This window comes from Marmota monax, unplaced genomic scaffold (genome assembly GCF_021218885.2).
Source record: "Marmota monax isolate L192 unplaced genomic scaffold, Marmota_monax_Labrador192_F-V1.1 WCK01_AAM20220418_F8-fsc00676, whole genome shotgun sequence".
NCBI lineage: Eukaryota > Metazoa > Chordata > Mammalia > Rodentia > Sciuridae > Marmota > Marmota monax.
Window position 1 is genome coordinate 181080 of NW_026693774.1, and position 13178 is coordinate 194257.

Genomic DNA, 13178 nt, shown 5'->3' on the forward strand with positions numbered 1-13178 from the left:
TGCAGGTCCTCTGCATTTGGATTACTGAGGTCCTGCTTTTTTCATGGCTTGATTGTTTTGAATCCTGGCCAATGCACATGACCAATGAGAATCAAAAACCTGGTGGATCTCACTGAAGACCTGAAAAAGGAAGGTGTTCCAATTACCATCTTCACTATCAAGAGGAACTTGGGTCTTTTCAGCAAGCTCTCCACTTGTTTGCATTAAAGCAAGACAAGTTTCTTACTTCACCATCTTTCCTAAAAATACTTCAGCTGAAATCAGAGGCTGAGTTCCCATTAGTTATTTTTCCCCTAAAGACACAAAAAGTGAGGTATTAACCAAAGTATTACATTGAAGTGAAAATGATTAATATATTTCTAGGATTCCAAAAGATTTGTGCTCGGATCAATGAGGAAACTTTTTTCTCTGAATTACATTGTTAGAATTTTAAAGTCCCTTTTTTTCTATAGAATTTTAGATTCTTAGCCAAATTATGGAGTAAAATTGCATTTATCCTGAAAATATGCTACTCACAAATAAATCTCTGTAAAATATGTAATATATTAACACACCTAAGTGACTTTTTATTATTTGAAAATTATGAAAGACATCATTAATCTAATTTTCTTAATAAACCTTCCATTATATTAAAACATGAATATATCTTAATACATCTTCCATTCCAATTGAATGACAACATTCAAAAGGATCATTTATTACCACAGCAGAAACAGATGTAATTAAGCACATCTCCAAGTTATTTCACAAACACTCTCAGTTACACAAAATAAAATAAGAAAAGGTTTTAATCTTCTAGGTCATTTTACCAACTCAAATATTTTCCACTCTTGTATAATCTAATCACAAATTAAATAACTCTAGTGAAATCTCATTAAAGAAATTGCTCTTCTGTATAATTATACATGTCTAATTGCTATTACCTCTAGAAAATATTTTCTGTTTCAAGTACATTGAATAGATATTAAGTACTTCCATCTCACCTTCTGAATTACTTTTAAAAGAAGGAAATTAAAAACAAGATTATCTACCTGTTGAAATTAAAATGAAATAGCAATTAATGGATTCCTTCTTTGTAATCTTAATAATATTATTTGAGTTGTTTCACTAACAAAGAAGTTTCAAGAATTGTAACTATAATTATTTCATTTTTGTTATTTAATATGAAGTATTTCTAAAGTATGCTCAAGACTACAATATCAAAATGTACAGGGTATAGGTATAGATAAACTTTTTAAATGGATTTATTTTTCTAAAAGAGAATTTATAAAAATTACAAAATTTTTATACTGATCCATGTGAAGTTTCTGACATTTGACATCTGACATTTTATTATCTATAAACCATCACTCTCATGATTCAACCCAACATGATAAAAACTTATTATTGTTATTTATGTAACATTTTATAATTTCATGATTCTTTCCTATATCTTTAATTTTCTCTTCTGTTACAATACCTGTGTTTCCTTTGTTTTTATTACTCTTATAATTAATTTTTCTAACAACTTAATAAGAGTATACAATAGAATAAGTACTTTGCATACATTAACCTGTTTAAAATTATGTATAGTCCTATAGTCAGAAATTTTTATCTCCACTTAACAGATGTGAAAACTGAGGCAAAGAGGATTAAGTATATCCCCGATTCACACAACTCCTCAATAGTAAATTCTTGATATAAACTAATTATCTAGCCTCACAGACATTTTTTTTAGTCATTCCCATCTGTTGACTTCATTTTTTAAGATACTCCTCTAAATTGTAGTGATTTCTCAATGTGTCTTTTGCAAGGATATCAATTATTCCTTTTAGCACTATTTTAATTTCTGCTCTGACATTTACTCGCTTGCTCAATTGCTATTTCTCAGAGTCAGACTTTCATATGTAGTTTTCTATTCATCTTGTCTTGACTTAAGGTATATGTACACTGTGTCTATCTGGGCCTCTTTGTTGTTTGTGTTATTTATTTTAGTAAAAAGACATCTACCACAGTGGAAGAGGTTTTGAACCCATGAAATATTGCACAAGTTTTCTTTTATGGATTTAGCAGTGTCAGCTCTTGCATGGCCCATTTCAGCCAGCTTCCAAATCATTGACCGCATAACTCTCATAGCCCTTCTTTACTTCTAAAACTAGTTTTGCCAATGATCAGTGTATAAATGAAATTGTCAAAACTTCTTCTAATTTTTCATAGTCCTTATTGTTTTCTCAGAAATGGTTGTTAATGTTGATCCTCATAATTGCTTCAGTTTGCTGGCTATCTAATATAATATTGACTATATTTCTAGTAGTGATAGAGATGCTTACTGTTATTTTTTATATTTCCTGTGATTACTTAGCTTCTGAAAAGGGGTTGGTGTACTAGTTGTCCGATATTTGATAACTGTGGGAAGAATGGTCTACTAGATGATGTTACCAGAACACCTGTCATTCTTCCCTGCATAGTGTATAAGACACTTGGATGTTCCTGCTTCCCAGATTATTCCATTTAGCCTGATATAAACCACTAACTCAAGGTCACCATTTCCTTCCATATATGTTCATCCAGACCATTTATCCTGCATGACTCCAATCATCTCTAAAGCACAGTTCTTCTCATATACTGCATGATTTTATTCAGAAGACTCAATTAAATTCCCTAGATTTGGAGGTGTGGTACAAAAAATATGCTCATATAATTTTGTGTTGCCATATAAAGGCTTATAAAATGTAATAATATCAGTTCCAACTTACCCTGGTTTTTTAAACTAACATAGAGAGGTGAACAGAAATGATATGGTCTTATTATCCAATAAAATTCTTACAACAATAACTGCATTTATGAAGCACCTGCTATAAGAAAAAAAAGACTATGTTAAGTGTTTTTAACATAAATTTTTGCATTACATTTTTCAACAAACTAAGGTATAGGTCCTGTATTTTTTTCCCTGTAGTTAGATGAAGAAACTGCACAAAGCTAGAACAGGGACAGATCTTAGTAGAAACATAACATAAACCTAAGATGTCCTGTTTCATAATGCACAGCTTTTCTACTCTGCTATCTGTTAAATAAATTTTATTTATAGAAATAATAAGAAAGTGATGTTTGCCTATGACACTAATCATAAAAATTGTAGCCATTAGATAAGAAGCTAGAGGCAAATGCTTTGAGGCAGGGCTGACTTACATTCACTTTGGCTCCAATTTATATATTGTGTAATATGTTCTTGGGCAACTGACCTCACCTTTGTATGGTGGAGGACAAGGTTGGTTCTTCAACCTCCACTTTGTTTTGAAGACTAAATAAAGAAAAGAAAATAAATTCTAGCATAATATCTAACACATAGTAGCTACTCAATTTAAGATAATTTAATAGGTTAGTGCTTATAACTTAGTAGTATTCATTCCTTATTTCCTTTATGTAGATGACCCAGGCTGGACATCTACATTTTTAGGAACATGTAGTACTCCAATTCTATTTTAAATCATTAAGAAATTACAAATCAAGTAAGTAAGTGGTCATTAGTGTCAATATAAGTAAAATTTTGTCAATAGAATAACTAAAGGATGGCAAGAAGTATTTGCAATGGCAAAAATATCCTATAAAAATAAATACACAAGATTTTTACTTAAGTATTTTACTAAGTTACACCATTGATGCAACAATTTTCCTATCCTGCCAATAAATTCTATTTACCTGTAATATTAGTATTGCATACTTAATAACTCATAAAATATTTTAGAAATTTATCAGCACAACAGATTCTTGTGATGTCAAAATAAACAGGAGCAGAAAATCTTTTTGGACAATACATCCTGAATTCATAACCTTCAGGTAAAATGTACATACCTGACAGGACTCTCAGTGATAAGCAATCTGGGAAACTTGGCTGCTTTCTCTTTTTGGAATAAAGATGAAGAGAAGTAAGGTAGAATAATAATAAGCAATATATCTGGAAGTGAACTTTGTGTCACATCCTCCTATCCTAGCTCTGAAAGCATGCATCTGTAAGATCCTATCCTAGACTAATGGAATCAGAATTCCAGATATGTGTTCTTGTACCTATAATTTCTTTTAAGCTCCAAATGCAATTTTCCTGGTAACCTGGATTAAGAACCTGTTACTGAAATCTCTGTGGTGTTCTGTGATTCATTCCTAATTTTGCCATTTCTATGTAACATGGTATATTGAAAACTGACAGCATTAACTCTTGCTTCAAAGGGTTGTTATAATAATTAATACACCTAAAATTGACTGGAGTGTGACAGACCCTTAATTAAAAAATCCATCATGTCCCTATAGAGAGAAAGATATATAGATGTAGAAGTAGCTATATATAGAAGATATATATATATATATATATATATAGATAGATAGATAGATAGATAGATAGATATAGATATAGATATATATATAGATATATAGATATATAGATATAGATATATAGATAGATAGATACATATATAGACCTATTTCTCTCTTGAATACTTACAATGAAGGCACCCCTTTGTTGTGGGTCCTAGGGAAATCAGTTGGAACATCTAACAAGATTGACCATTTACCTTTTGTGTTCTATCTGTCACCACATACAATGCTGCCATATTTTTGTCTGCATGTGTTGCCAGTAAAGAACAAATAGTGATCTAACAGTGATAGGTCAAAAATAATCAGTTATTGTGCACAGTTTCATAGTTATTTCTTACCACAAGTTATGAGGTGATCCTGCAGTAGTAAATGCATGGTTCCTGCCTCTTATTCCCCCCTGTCTCATTCAGCTCACAAGATTGCAGTGGCCAATGAAGAACATCATGGACCAGATCATTTCAGTGTCTCATAAGCTCAGAGGGAAGAGTTTATTGTAAGGCTATATAATTCACTGGATAACAATACTGGAGAAAGCTGTAACTAGGATATGGACAGGTTAACATAAATCTTTTAACTCTTGAGAAATCGATAGTGGTTTCATTTCAGGCATCTAGGCATCAAATTAATTCCTGTTAGATTAAGAACATGAATGAACCTGAATGAATGGAGCCATGCACTCATCTAGTAAGAGATTTTCAAACATGGATAGATTCTATTATTATAGAATTGGCATTTATGTGTATCTCTAAAGCACAGAGATTGAAATACATCAAAAGAAAAATTCCTAAGGAATATGCCAATATAAAACTATGCCTGATAATATGTTTGTTACAATATAATGATAGAATAATGAAGAAAACATTTGAAAATAGAAAAATTATTAATTAAATGTATGACTAAATGATGATGTAAGTCTTTCAATGGAAATTATTTCTCATTTACCCAATAGTGCTGAGACTTCTTATTAGAGAACTCAGGTGACATATGATACCCCCAACACACACTCTATTCTAGCTTTATTTCATTGTGCATAGCTGCTCCAATTGCCTTATGACCTCTTCTAGAGGTAGCATTCATTCTCTTAGCAGCTGGGAATGCTGACAGATGCATGTTCTCTGATGAATCTCACACGGGAGATTCCTTACAGAATCTTGAGGATGGTAGTGTAAAAGGTGGCTCTTTTGCCCCAGTGCAGAACAATTCTGAAAAGTAATCTCCTCTCCAGAGTTTCTCATAGGATTTGTTGAGGTGTGATAATGGCTTCTCACTTAAGTTGTTTCTGTGCCCACCCAGCTCCCCAATGTATTTGGCATTCCCCAATAGATTTCTGAAAAACAAATTTCTCTCTCTCTCTCTCTCAGACTCTGCTACTCACAGGACAGATGACCACCTTGCCTGCAGCTGACACCTAAAACCTCCTGCACCAATGCAACTTCCACTCCTTTGTTCCTCTAACTTTGGGATCCAGCCACTGGAACTTGGAGATCATGGCCTAAGTATTTTTTCAAGTATATATTTCAAAGCAAATTTGAATTTAAGTTTTATAGGGCCAATAATTTAGGAGGATCTTTAATTAGAAACCAAAATTGGTTTATCTTAGTTGGATAGATAAACTTCAAGTTCAGGCCCTAAAATCAGTTCATCTAGTCAATTTTAATGAGTTGTAATTGATCTTTCTACCTCAATTATTTTCCCTTTTCAATCAATCTAATGCTGTGCTGAAATATAATAATCTTTTAATACAAAACTTGGTAGCTCAAAAACTTGCAATGATCCCAAGTTGTCCCAGAAGTAAAAATTAAGAAAACTTTTTATTATTGGACCCAACTAAACTTCTCTAGACTCATATCTATTTTGTTTTATATTTTTTTCTTACTAATAACTCTTCTCTATTTCTAATTTTATGTTTTTTGTTTCTTCAAAATGTTTCCCCCATCTTCAAATGTGTAAATGTAACTTAACTATCTGCTAAGTGCAGAGCAAATGATATTGTAATTTTGCAAACTTGCTGTATCTCTCTGGCCGTGGTGAACTTTTACTTTAAGTAACGTATTTCATATTTATGTTTTCCTTATTATCACATTCTGCCTTTTATCATGACAATAGGAGCCATGGCTATTATCTTTGCATCTTCTACTATGACTTCTCATAAAATCCATTCAAAAGCATTTGTAAATAAATCATGGAAAGTGTGCAGACAAAGAACAAAATATCCTGCTTCACATAATTTTTTCTACTTATGAAACACTCTTGAATATTACCAAATTGTTTCAACAAGTCATTATATATATTTTATCCTTATTAACAAAAGCTGTTTTACTTTTGCTGACTAAACTCCACGTACTGAGTACAAATTAATAATAGTTCTCTTCAATATACCACAGCAAGCATCCCATAAGGGAATAGTCCTAACAATATCTATGGCTATGTCCTATCACATGAGCTAAGATAGAGATGTCACATTGCTGATGTTAAAACAAATCAATCAAATTTATTTATGGACTTGGAGTTTACTTTGGCATACAAACAATCCAACTTCAGTTGGGCCTGATTAGGAAACATACAATGGCTTGACAGAGTACATTTTAACTTCAAGAATATAAGATTTATATTTAATGACTTCTATTTTCAGTTTTGTAAAGGAAAAATGAAAGCTATTTTCACAGTTGTTGCTTCTGTGAAAACTGCAGAAACAAGGAAAAAAAGTGAAATTCAGCACTTTTTTTGTTAGCCAGTTATTTTCATTTGAACTTTTATAATTGTTATTATTACTATTACTGTTGTTTTCATAAGGAAACTCTTGCTTAGCATTTTTTTCATATCATCTTATACTATTTAACCATAATGTGATAGCTGGAGAGGAGAAAGAGTGCTTACATTTTAAAAGGATAATAATAATTATTATATATACTGTAGATATAGATCCCTTAAATTTTGCCTCCAAAAATAAAGTGATCTTTTGCATTAACTTTAAAAAAGAGAATAATTTATGGTAAAGTAGGCATGGCCCTAACCATCAGGTTTTTTCATGATGATCTTCCTTAAGTTTCACAAGTAACTTAGAAAATAGGTATATAGGACCAAGTTAATACCACTGGTATGAAGTATACATAAGCTTTTGTTTTAATCAGCTTTTGCATTGCTATAACCAAAAGACATGCCAAGAAAAATTAAAAGGAGAAAAAGTTTATTTTGGCTCATGGTTTCAAAGGTCTTAGTTTATAAACAGCTGACTCCTTTGCTCTGGGTTCACAGTGAGGCAGACCATCATGGCAGAAGGGTGTGGCAGAGGAAAGCAACTTAGAATATGGGCAATCAGGAAGAAGAGAGAGACCTCTGCTCAGCAGGAACAAAATATAAATCTTGAAGTCATGCCCCAATGACTCAGCTTTCCCAACCACACCTTACCTGCCTACAGTTACCACTCAGTTAATCCATATCAGTGAATTAATCCAGTGGTTAGGTTGAAGCTTTCATAATCTAATCATTTCACGTCTGAACATTTTTCATTGTCTCACTCATGAGATTTTTTAGATACTTCATATCTAGACCATAACAATTTTATAACCATAGCAAATTTATTTCAGGGTATATATGCACAATCTCTATGCATGTTGTCTTTTGGAAAGCTAAATATTGAAGGAAAATCTGATTTATACCCATGGTTTTTGAAATCTAGATAACAAATAATCAATGGTATTGATTATGATTTAATCAATGATATTATTTTGATGCATTCTTAAATGAAAAAAAATTATATATCAACATACATGTTTATCTTACAAATAAGAAATGGACTGCCACTTAAATAAAGGAAAAGTTGATTTGTTTTGTACTATATAAATAAATCAATTACACATTTTCTAGAGCAAGAAAAAAAAGGATTTCTGAATGCAAAACAAACCATTTGTAGATATTCAATTTTGATCATTTATGTCATTAATACCTGAAATATTCATACAACCATATATGGAAATGAAAATGCATAGTAGGGAAACTTAATTAAGTGGTTACACATATTTAAGAGTTCGGCTATAGAGCAATCTGATATTCACTATTTTTGACTTACAGTGAGATACAGAAACAAGTTAAACTCAGGCCACAATAAGGTGAGATTTAAACAATATTTGTCACTGACCATCATTTTCTCATCCCTAGGCTGACCTCTAACATAGGGGATACACAGTGCTATCAATGTCTTCGTAATGCTCTTTTCTTATCTGGACGATTTCCATAGCCTCCTAATTCTTTTCAATTGTACCCTTGCTCCCTATTTTTACCCAATATTCACAGTGGTATTCTAAACTATAACTCAAGTCATATAATTCTACTCTGCTCAAAGTCCCCTGAAGGATTGCTTGTAGCTATAAAGGAGTAGTTTACATTGGACTAATATTTCTACTAATAACATAAATAAAATGTTTCCAAGAAAAGAAAAATATGTTGTGGTGAGTCCTCTGTTTGCCATACATTTTTTTTTCTACTTAAAATAATTTTCTAATTCTACTGTGAGGCATAAGAGCCAATCAGCAGCACCCCACACTTGTGGCAGCCTCACTGGGAAAGAAAGACAAAAATTGGAGTTTAGAGTCACCAACTCAAGAATAATGGATAAAGGTGTTGAATAAGATCCTCATAAAGTTTGTCAAACATTGTGTATGTAATTTCCCATTTCTGATTCCTAAGCTGTACATGCAGGTGGTGAGAGATTTTTATGCTTATTAAAGAAGTTGAATCTATCACCAAGGGAAAACAAGTCTTGCAAAGCAAACTGTAGGCCCAGATGGCTTCACCACGGAAATACTCGTTACTGTGATGCTCTCTTCCATGCAGTAGAGTTGTCACCGAGAAGTGTCTGAGGAGCTAAGGATGATGTCTTCCAGAGCTGTTTCTGGGACGTGTTGCCATGTGAGTGTGAATGTTACCCGATGGAACAGAAGCAACCATCCCATTCCACTCCTTTCCTCCTCCTTTGCATGTCCTGTCCCATAAGTACTATGCAGTTCAAAGTCAATTTTGGATGTCATGAGCTTTGGCTGCCTGAAACTCTGTCAGCTAAGCATCTGAATATGTTTGTGGAGAAGATACATATCTATTCTTCCTGTTATGGTTTGATATGAGGTGTCTCTAAATAAGCTCATGTGATAAACAATACAGGAATATTCAGGGTTGAAATGATTAGATTATGAGAGCTGTGACCAGATCAGTGGACTAATCCATCTGATGGATTAATGATTTTAATTGATTATTGAGTGGTAACTGTAGGCAGGTTGTTATGGCTGGAGGAAGTAGGTAACTGGTGTGCCCTTAAAGATTATCATTTGTCATTGACTTCTTGCTCATTCTCTCTCTCTCTCTCTCTCTCTCTCTCTCTCTCTCTCTCTCTCTCTCTCTCTCTCTCTCTTGTTCCTGGTTGCATGAGCTGAGAAGCCTTCATCTGCCACAGCCACACCCTTCTGCCATGATGTTCTGCTTCATCTTAGGTCCAGAACAATGGCTCAGCTGACCATGAACTAAACCTCTGAAACTGTGAGTCCCTAATGAATGTTTCTTCCTGCAAAACATTCTGATTAGATTTTTTTTGGTCACAGCTGCAGAAAGCTGATCAGCACCTTGCCCTTCTGGAGTCATCTCAGAACATTATGTGAGCTATAATTAAAATTTCATCACCTTATCTACTGAAATTAAAATACATATTATGATTAATTTTACCCTTATCAATATAGAAAGATTCAATTGACAAGAAGGCAAATGACCAGTGAAATAATGATTGAAGTTATGATAATTGCTAGGAGACAACTACAGAAACTGATAGAGGTATGAATAGATTGGTGACCTAAAGAGGTGAGGTGACAACCAGTCAATAAATGAGACAAAACATACAGAACAACATGTAGGGTCTTGATATAAATAGTTGAGTCAAAAAATAACTGATTAACCAAATACCTGTGTTAATTGCTTTGAAAATAACAGAAGTATGTCAGGGATGGGCCTGAGCATAATCTTAAGCACAGGAAGGAAAGATGAAAATAGTATTCATCCATGACTCAAGATTTCCTGAAAGGACAGGGAGTCACGAGACGGGCAGGCATCAGTGAAGGATGAGTCTCAAGGAGCAGAAACAGATGGAGAGTTACAGAGGAAGTCAGAGTCAGGGAGAAAGGAAATGAAGGACATCAAGCTTTGCAATATAGTAGGAGATGTCGTTAGCTAAAGCCAGGAAGCTAGGGAGACTGAGAAGCCCAATGAAGACCAGAAACAGATACAAGATGGTATATAGAGAGATAAGTGATAGAGCAATGAATAACAATATATGAACCTAAAAGACAACACCTACTAAAGCTAAAGACCAGTGATGAAGCCAAATAATCAAGAGTAAAAAGTAAGCAGAGACAGCAATTCAAAATCAGTGAAGCAACAGAGGTAGGAGGAGAGGGAATTTTGAACTTTTTGGAACATTGACTGTATAAGAATATTAAGCACATACGTTACACAGCAGGAAGAGAATCTGCAATACTACTGGCTTGTGAGGGATTTAAAAAATCAAGTTAGGGATTTAGACACATTATATTAAAAGAAAAGTTCAAGGAAAAAAATATATATACACATATGAATAAAGATTCATGTTGTGGATTCCAAACAGAATACTTTGAGGGATAATTAGAGTACATGACTGTAAGAAGATATTTTTGGAGAAGGAAAGTTTCATACAGAGGATTATGGTATGGATCTGAAACACACACCCCTTCCCATCCCCACCCCCACCTTGCCAAATCTCAAGTGCCCAGAAATGGGACTTTTAGAAAATAATTGAATGGTGAGGACTTTAATCAATTATTTAATCCATTTGAAGGATTATAATTTGAAGGGATATTGGAAGGCGGGGCCTAGTCATCACAGGAAGTAGGTTGTTGAAGGTGTGCCCTGCTAGGGCTATACTGTCCCTCCTTCTTCACTGTCATGAGCTGAGCAGATTTCCTCTGCAACATCTTTTCACCATGATGTTTCTGCCTTGAATACTGCTGACCATACACTGAACCTCTGAAACCATAAGCCAAAATAAATCTTTCCTCCTCTACATTGTTCTTATTAGGTATTTTGGTCACAGTCACATAAAGCTAACACAGAGATTTGGAAAAGAGGAAAGGAGTAGACAGAAGAAATTTCCAGAGATAAAAGTGAACTTTCTGAGAGCAGAAGAAAATACATCACAGTTCTGGGAAAGTATTTCTTCAAGCTTCCTTGAAATGCCCTGATTGCAGCCCTCTCTGCCTGTCCAAGACTACACAGGGTCAAGTAGGAAGAGAAGTAGAAATAGAAGGTCAGTGTCTTCTTTACATTCCCAGGTGTACCTTGACTGGCATTCTCATTGGAAAGGATGAGAAAGATAATCTACATTAAAAAGAAATCACTGTTGTCTGATAAATGCCTCATCTGCTTGTACAAAATGGTTTATCCTTGTCAAAATGGGTGCTGGTTTCCTGCAGCCATGGAATCTAAAAGCAGCACAAACCAAACAACTTTTTTGTCCCACCCAACTCCCACAATGAAAAAAAAAAAAACAGAAGAAAAGGAAACTGTCAATATTTGTTCATTTTGTAAAAGCTCTACAAGCCCTGTCCTCTCAGAAGCCAGAGGACAGCATCCATCCACCCCTCCAAATCAGCAACTTTAAATACATTTCAGTCATTGCCTGTAATTGAGTTTAGCTGCAGAAAATCCTTCAGGTGACCTACACTCCATCTTTTACTTTTTCTTTAATACAATTGGTGAGAAGTAAACTATTCCTTCTGAATTGCCAGAATAAGAAGAAAGTTTTTTTAAAAAATCAAAGCACAAACAAGCAAAAAAAAAAGTGTCAAAGCCATCTGTTTGGGGAATATAAGAACTGATGCAGGTAAATAATTAAAACAGTTTAAGTGGCCTTTTTTTCCATACGAAAAGAAAATTTCAGGACCACATGGTATAAAAATATCACATATGGAAACTAATTAAAACCTTGTCAGAGGAAGCTTGTCATCTCTTATACTTCAGTAAATGAACAAGAAAATCAGACAAGATTGCTATAGAAATGGGTAAAATATAATTTGCTTTGAAATTTGTCATTATTAAAAAAATTATATTGGGAACTCAAATTGCATATTATAGAAATGTTTCTGTTGTTGGGGTCACAAATAATTTCAAATTTGGACTAAGCTCATCCAAAATTTTCTAAATTGAAAAATTTCAATGTGCTGTCATGTGACATCTCATCAAAAAATAAAAATAAAGGTTCATGCCATGAAATAATCAGTATAAGAACTTAAAGCAAAGTCTCACAAGCAAAAAAAGAAGAAGAAGAAGAAGAAGAAAGAAAAGGATTTTCATCCCAGAGATGTGGAAAAAGGGACAAGGTGCCTCTGAGCTGAGAATCAGGTAATCTACACTCCACTTGGCTGATTTAGTCTTTCTATTTTATGGTCAGCCAAGATTTGCCATTGTCACTACACCAACCATGAGCCTAGTGTGATATTTTACTTGTTCATTCCATTCCGCTTCCATACACATTGTTAAATCTATTCCATAAGACTGATTTAGCAAGATGCAAATTTTTATTACCCATCCTGTCTGTATCACACATGAAAAAACACCCTCAACATATATATGTGCTTTCTTCCTCCTTTGCATTGTTGAATTTAGATGTATTTCATGTATTCTTAAAGACAAGCCTGTAAATAATTATTCTCACCTTTCTACCTGGGCATTCTTTAGTCAAAGTCAATTGGAGAACATGATTACTAAATACTTTATATAGAAAATCACATATATAACTAAAAGTAAGACTTAGAAAT

At 33.5% G+C, this 13178-nt stretch overlaps 1 long non-coding RNA gene across 1 annotated transcript; it reads right to left on the reverse strand.

The window, feature by feature from the left end:
• Window positions 1-1502: 1502 nt before the first annotated feature.
• Window positions 1503-8076, reverse strand: LOC131424807 (uncharacterized). Its single transcript, XR_009228337.1, has 4 exons — window positions 4686-8076; window positions 3832-3880; window positions 3227-3280; window positions 1503-2834 (listed from the first exon to the last, which is right to left on the reverse strand). It is a non-coding gene; the product is annotated as an uncharacterized LOC131424807 (long non-coding RNA).
• Window positions 8077-13178: the final 5102 nt, after the last annotated feature.